This window comes from Pezoporus occidentalis, unplaced genomic scaffold (assembly GCF_034315485.1).
Source record: "Pezoporus occidentalis ecotype Australia unplaced genomic scaffold, CSIRO_AGI_Poc_V1 ctg42, whole genome shotgun sequence".
NCBI classification, from domain to species: domain Eukaryota; kingdom Metazoa; phylum Chordata; class Aves; order Psittaciformes; family Psittacidae; genus Pezoporus; species Pezoporus occidentalis.
Window position 1 is genome coordinate 2317556 of NW_026915747.1, and position 7078 is coordinate 2324633.

Consider the following 7078-nt stretch of genomic DNA (forward strand, 5'->3'; position numbering starts at 1 on the left):
CTACTCTCCATCTTCGTGAGGCCGCGGGGAGCCGAGGGGGGGCGGCCCCGGGAGCCGGCGGCAGCCGAAGCGGCCCGGGAGAGCGGCCCCGGGGACCAAGAGGCGGTGGGAGCGGGGCCGGAGGCCGCGAGGGGACGGCTGCCGGTGGAGGAGGTCGGGGCGGTCGAGGAGCGGAAGGAAGGGGCTGCCGAGCAGCGGGAGAAGGCGGCGGAGGAGCCGAGCCCCGCGGCCGAGCCGAGCCCCGCGACGGCCGAGAGCGTTTCCCGGAAGCCGCCCGCCGAGCCCCAGGAGGATGCAGGAGAGCATGCAGCATTTCCCAGCAAGGCAGAGGGGGAAGAGCTGGACTCAGGAAAAGAGGAGCTGGTGGTGGGAGAGCCGGCAAGCACAGCGGCTACACCAGCCCCAGTGACAAGTACAGCAGCATCAACTGAGAGTTCTGGAGGTTTTGAATGGCCTTTGGGTATCCTTGGGACCTGCCTGCTGATTGTGATGGGGATCAGCATGTTGGCACACACACAGGCTGTGTTCTACCCACAACCATTTTGTCTGATCTCAAAAGTTAAGCAGTGTCAGGTTTGGGTCTTGTCTGGGGTTAGACGACAATACAGGGGGACCAAGAGGTTTTCCCCAAGGCTGGACAGCCAGGAGTGTCAGGGTGTGTGTGACAGTATGGGCAAGTATCTAGTCCACTGGGCCCCTCCAGTGCTTTGGAAGCATCGGAGATGGAAGGCAGCTGTATGGAGTCCCCAGCAACAAGCTGCAGAAACTGCTGAAGGGGACAGTGAATTATTTTAAGCCTGGTGGGCCCATGGCACTTCAGGCCATCAGAGCAGAGATGCAACACAGAGATGACTCATGATCGAGGGGTGGACTTAGCAATGGACACTATTGCCCACGTTATTCACGAGTGTGAACACTGCACACAGCCTCTCCTGCTCTGGAAGACTGTTACAAGAGATGGAGCCTGACATCATGGACCAGATGGACTCAGCAGCTTTATAGGGACTGGTCCATGCACTAAGATAAGAGTGCACTGAAATAAGAGTGATGGTATATTGAAAATGTGGGATCTGAGCATGACGTGAATGGTATGGAATAAGGGGTGGATAATGTCATGGGTTCAGCAGTAGCAGTCATTTTTCCCCTTCTTGGTAGCTGGTGCAGTGCAATGTTTTGACTTTCAGCTCGGGAACAGAGCTGATAACAATGATGTTTTGGTTTGGCCAAGGACTTTGTGAGCCTCATGCTCTGCCAGGGAGGAGGGGAAGCCAGGAGGAAGCAGAGACAGGACACCTGACCCAAACTGACCAAAGAGGTATTCCATACCACAGCACGTCATGCCCAGGATGGAACTGGGAGTTAGCCGGAAGGGCTGGGAGACCGGAGGGTTGGAGGAGGTATCGGTCGGAGCTTGGTCGGGCTGGGGGGGGCAAGTTATCGGTCGGCTGGTGGTGAGATGATGTATTCTCTTCCCTTGTTATTTCCTTTATCATTATTATCACTGGTGGTAGCAGTAGTGATTTGTGTTATACCTTAGTTACTAAACTGTTCTTATCTCAACCCGTGGGAGTTGCATTCTTTTCGATTCTCCTCTCCGTCCCTCCGAGAGCAGGGGGAGGGCAAGAAAAGGGGGGGAAGTGAGCGAACGAATTACCTGACTGGGTTTAAACCGCGACACTATGCTGCTGACTCCTAGTTCTGCATAGACTCTCACGTCATTAAGATTCCTGTAGCCCTTGCACTCTTCTTTTTTTGTATATGTATTTTGTACCTTTCAGTGACTTGTATTTCACCATATAGAAGCTTTATCATATACTTTCATTGAATAGCATTCTGTTCAAGACTTGAAGTGCCTTTCTCAGATATAATTACTTATATACCAGTTTTCTAGATGGCACGGGGGACAGGGACGGGACTATTTGTTCCATTATAATTTGGTTTATTTGCTAGATCTAGTAAATGCATCATAAATTTATAATTTTATTGGATAGGAAAATGATTAGCAACGGTACTAAAACTAATGCATTTTGACATGTATCAGCACTTACAAAAACATTGTTATTGAGCCTCAATTGTGTTCATTAAAAAAGGAATAGGAACAACTTCTAGTTCTGATAATATCCCATTATATTTATAGTCAGAGTACTTGTGATTCTCTGTAGCCATGCTTAATGTGGTAGGCATAAGAATGCAGGTGATTCTGGCACCTCATCAGGGGAAGCAAGGTGCTATGTAGTTACATGTACTTATGTACACTTATGTGCTCATAGGATGAAAAACATCTCTGAGTTTTGCACAGTACTATTCTGAAATGTCCATTTGCATAACCTCATGATGCCTTTCTGGACATAGTCTTTCATTTCCCTTGTCTTCAGCTAAGCAATACTTCTTATCTCGTTTCTCACTGCCTGCAGCGTCTTCAGACTGGAAAATCTATGAAAACTTGTTCTCCTTTTCCTGTTTTTAGTGACCACCTGAGGCAATGGTGTGCTATTGAAGAACACTTAAAGCCATTTATTCATTCATTCATTCATTCATTCATTCATTCATTCATTCATTCATTCATTCATTCATTCATGTTTTCAGTGATTGTATGAAAATAAAAGATGGTTCTGAGCTAGCTAAATCCTTTCAAATAGAACATGCAGCTTTTTAAGATTGCTTCAAATCTTTCATTAGCTTAGGTTAACCAAAAGTTAGCTTTGGAGTGTCTAGTTTAGGAAATACCACTGAACTACTGTGAAAGCATTCAGACATAAAATGGGAGAACTGGCCTGTTGGGCCTCCTATAAAGTAATAAACATTGTAAACTGGTTGGAAGCAATGGTAGCTATAGATGATAGACCTGCTCAGCTCAGTGACTGAACTCAGAAGGGCAAGAGAAAGAGGATGTTTACCCTTGATTTTTTATGCTACTCTTCACCATAGGTTGCTATGAGAAAATATACTTCCCAAAGGGAAGAAAAATAGTCAGCCCTTCCTAAAAAACATATTAGAAAAGTATGAGGAACATCTATAAATTTTGATCAATAATCTTGCCAAGGACAGAAAAGATGCTTGCATTAATAGAATCATAGAATCATAGAATAGTTAGGGTTGGAAAGGATCATCTAGTTCCAACCCCCCGTGGGCAGGGACACCTTACGCTAAATCATATCACCCAAGGCCTCGTCCAACCTGGTCTTGAACACTGCCAGGGAGGGAGCATTCACAACCTCCCTGGAAATAGGGCAGGAAGAAGAATAACATTAAAAAAAAAAAAAATCAGCAAGACAGATTTGTTACCAAATCCTGATTCTGAAAGTTGAAGAAAAGTGCAATAACCTAAGCAAAGACATGCTTTAAGTACTGTCTAAGCTTAGTGGGCCATGCTTTAGTTCAGACTGTGTTGATCGACCGTGATACCTAGATTAGCAATTTTTATAATTTTTATGGCACACAGAAAGGAATGATTTCAATCAATACAGTGAAAGACATCAGAGAAGCTTTTAGACTCTAGGGTCCTTTTATGATTTCTGAGGGCTTTCTGAGCCAAAAACCTGTATGTTTTTGAAAAAAAATATCTGTTGGTATAATAAAAGATGTTATCTTTTAATGAAGGATATGCTTACTGGGAATATCAAACCGACATGGCTAAAATCCTTCTGCTATAACTTGACTATGAAGGTACTCTTGAAAATATAGTAGCTTCATCAGTCTCAGTGGTTCACTGTAAGGTAGTATTTTAAATGTCCTATTTTTATGCTTAAACAGTGGATTAAATATTTCTCCATTAATGCTTACCATGAATTGATTGTTCTTTTACTTTGATGCTATTTTATGTTAGAAAAAAAAATCAGGCTTCCTGCCAAGAAAGCTTGGAAACTAAATTATTCTAATTCTCTTATTTTGCAATCATAGAATCATAGAATAGTTAGGGTTGGAAAGGACCTTAAGATCATCTAGTTCCAACCCCCCTGCCATGGGCAGGGACACCACACACTAAACCGTGCCACCCAAGGCTCTGTCCAACCTGGCCTTGAACACAGTCAGGGATGGATCATTTACCACTTCTTTAGGCAACCCATTCCAGTGCCTCACCACCCTCACAGTAAAGACCTTCTTCCTTATATCTAACCTGAACTTCCCCCATTTTAAGTTTCAACCCTTTACCCCTTGTCCTATCACTACAGTCCCTAACGAATATTCCCTCCACAGCATCTTTATCGGCCTCCTTCAGATACTGGAAGGCTGCTATGAGGTCTCCACACAGCCTTCTCTTCTCCAGACTGAACAGCCCCAACTTTCTCAGCCTGTCTTCATATGGGAGGTGCTCCAGCCCTCTGATCATCTTCATGGCCCTCCTCTGGACTTGTTCCAACAGGTGGTCATTAAGAACAGGAAAAGGAGAACAAGTTTTCATAGATTCCCCTAGATTTTCCATAATTTCTCTTTGACCAACCCCCCCAAGTCCTTCTCTGCAGGGCTGCTCTGAATCTCTTCTCTGCCCAGCCTGTAGCTGTGCCTGGGATTGCTCCGACCCAAGTGTAGGACCTTGCACTTGGCATGGTTAAAGTTCATGAGGTTAGTATCTGCCCACCTCACAAGTGTGTCAAGGTCCCTCTGGATGGCATTCCTTCCCTCCAGTGTATCAACCGAACCACAAAGCTTGGTGTCGTCAGCAAACTCAATCCCACTGTCCATGTCAGCAACAAAGATGTTGAACAAGATCGGTCCCAACACATCCCTGAGAGACACCACTTGTTACTGGTCTCCAGCTGGACATTGAGCCATTGACTACAACTCTTTTCATGTGGCCATCCAACCAGTTCTTTATCCACTGGGTGGTCCATCTATCAAAGTGATGTCTCTCCAATTTAGAGACAAGGATGTTGTGCAGAACAGTGTCAAATGCTTTCACACATAACTTTTCATCCCAACTGCAGCACGTCAGTACTGCTCTGATCGCTCTCAAAGTGATTGCGGGACAGTGAAAAGGCCATTGAGATGGTCCTGGCCCTGTGGAATTGGCCAGCCAGTGCAGCAGTGAACCAGTTTATTGTCTATTTAAGCCCAAGATTGTATTTCAGTCATCTCAAGAGGTAAAGTTAGGATTGCCTCATGTTCCCCATGAAGCTGCAGCCCCTTCAGGGCTCGTCCTCATCCCCTGCTGCACAGCTGTTGTGGAAGTCTGCTGTCATGGAGTTGTGATGTCGCAGCCCATGTTCCACCGGCAACTGCCCGTTACCAGTGAGACACACAACAGAGAGACCTTCGTACCTGCCCCTGCTCTTGTCCTGTCCTCCCTCTGACCCTTCCAGGACCCTTTCTGCCCTGCTCTCAGCCCTTCTAGCCTACTGCCTTCCTAGTCTCCTGTTCACTGATCCACGGTCCTATCCTGGTACCCCCCATGCAGCCCCCTAGGAAGACCACCCTTGTCCTGCTGGCAGCCCAGCCCAGCCCTTGCGGGAGCGAGGAGACCGAGACCTGCATCCGCAGATTATGGAGCCCGTGGGTGCCGAGGCAGGCTCAAGGCCAGGTCTGTGCCTGGCTCCCGCAGGCAGGGAGCACGGTCGCTCACCCCTGTCCTCTCTGCTGCACAGGTCCTCAAGCCCTTACCACCCCGCAAGGTGCTTAAGTGCAGCAGGCGCAGGCTCCTCCAGCTGCAAGTGCCGGCCCGTCAGAGCTGGTGGGTGCTGCTGGACAAGGAGCTCCCGGCCTCCTGCCAGCTCCTGCTGGGGTCTTGCCCGGGGCCCCAGTGCCCACGGCTCTGTCTGGGCAGCGAGAGGGGGCCGGGTGCCCAGACCCTCATCCCACAGCTCTGCTCCGCTGCCCAGGGCAGCACCAGTGCACTCTTCTGCTTGCCTTTTGCCTTAGGCTGTTCCAACACATGTGAGAGCTGGAGGAGGAGGCTGCCAGCAGGACCCAAGGGGGGCTGCAGCAGCAGGAAGACATGGAAGTTAAGGTGGAGATGGAGGTGGGTGAGGCAATGGAGGTCGATGAGCAGTTGGAGGAGATGGAGGAAATGGAGGTGGACTGAGGAGTGGTAAGGCAGCACGTGCCCCCCATCCACTGCCAGCAGTGAGGTTGGTTCTGCTGCTGCCGTGCTGGGGCTGGGGCTGTGTGCGACAGCCCCTCTGCAGGGACACGGTGCCGGTGGTCTCATCCTGGCAGCACGAGTGCCACCACCGCGCTGCCCTGTGCTGCCTTGGGGTCACGTAAGCCAAGTCTGATCACACGGAGCCCGGCTCCCAGCCCCAGCCAGGACTGAGCCCCGCGGCAGAATCCCGCTTTCCCCAGCGTGTCCCAGGGCTGTGGCAAACACAGTGACCCATCAGGAGCCTCACTGAAATGACCTGGTGCTGCTTGTTTCCAGGGATGACCCAGGTGGAGGTTTTGCGGTGTTGGAAGATTTTGAGAGAAGAGTTGTTGTTTTCGCAGAAGATTGTTGTTTTTCACAGAAGATTTTTGTTTTTTCATAGAATAGTTGTAGTTTTCAGTAGAAGTGTTGTAGTTTTACATAGAATAGTTGTAGTTTTAAGTAGAAGAGTTGTGATTTGTTGTGTTGTTTGTTTTGTCGGGTTGCTTGTTGTTCTGAAAATACATTTCTCTATGCTTTCCTGATCCAGTCTCTCTTTGTATTTGCTGTGAGCACACGCAGCGCTGGCAGACAAGTGGTTTCCACTTGCTCCAGGTTTCCAGGGCTGGAGTGGTCAGGGGGTGCTGGCGCTGGGTGCTGGGGTCCCCCATCTGTCCTCTCATGGGCTCCCTGGCCTGGCAGAGCAGCTCTTTTGGGCTCCCTGCAGCTTTGGGCAGGGCTGGGCACAGGCGAGGGACCAAAGGTGTGTGTGGTAACACTGACCCCTCGGCGGCTGCAGGGCCCCTGCCTGGCTGCTGCCATTGGGCACAGCCTGCACCAACGCTGACCAAGGCTACTTGGGCTGCTCCTCAAACTGGGGGAAACGCGTCTGCGTCTACAATCATAGAATCATAGAATAGTTAGGGTTGGAAAGGACCTTAAGATCATCTAGTTCCAACCCCCCTGCCATGGGCAGGGACACCACACACTAAACCGTGCCACCCAAGGCTCTGTCCAACC

At 49.1% G+C, this 7078-nt stretch overlaps 1 long non-coding RNA gene across 1 annotated transcript; it reads left to right on the top strand.

Annotated features, from left to right (window-relative positions):
• Nucleotides 1–4887: 4887 nt before the first annotated feature.
• On the top strand, nucleotides 4888–6603 carry LOC134171706 (uncharacterized). The gene is made up of 2 exons (XR_009967705.1): nucleotides 4888–5668; nucleotides 5857–6603. It is a non-coding gene; the product is annotated as an uncharacterized LOC134171706 (long non-coding RNA).
• The last annotated feature ends 475 nt before the right edge of the window (nucleotides 6604–7078 follow it).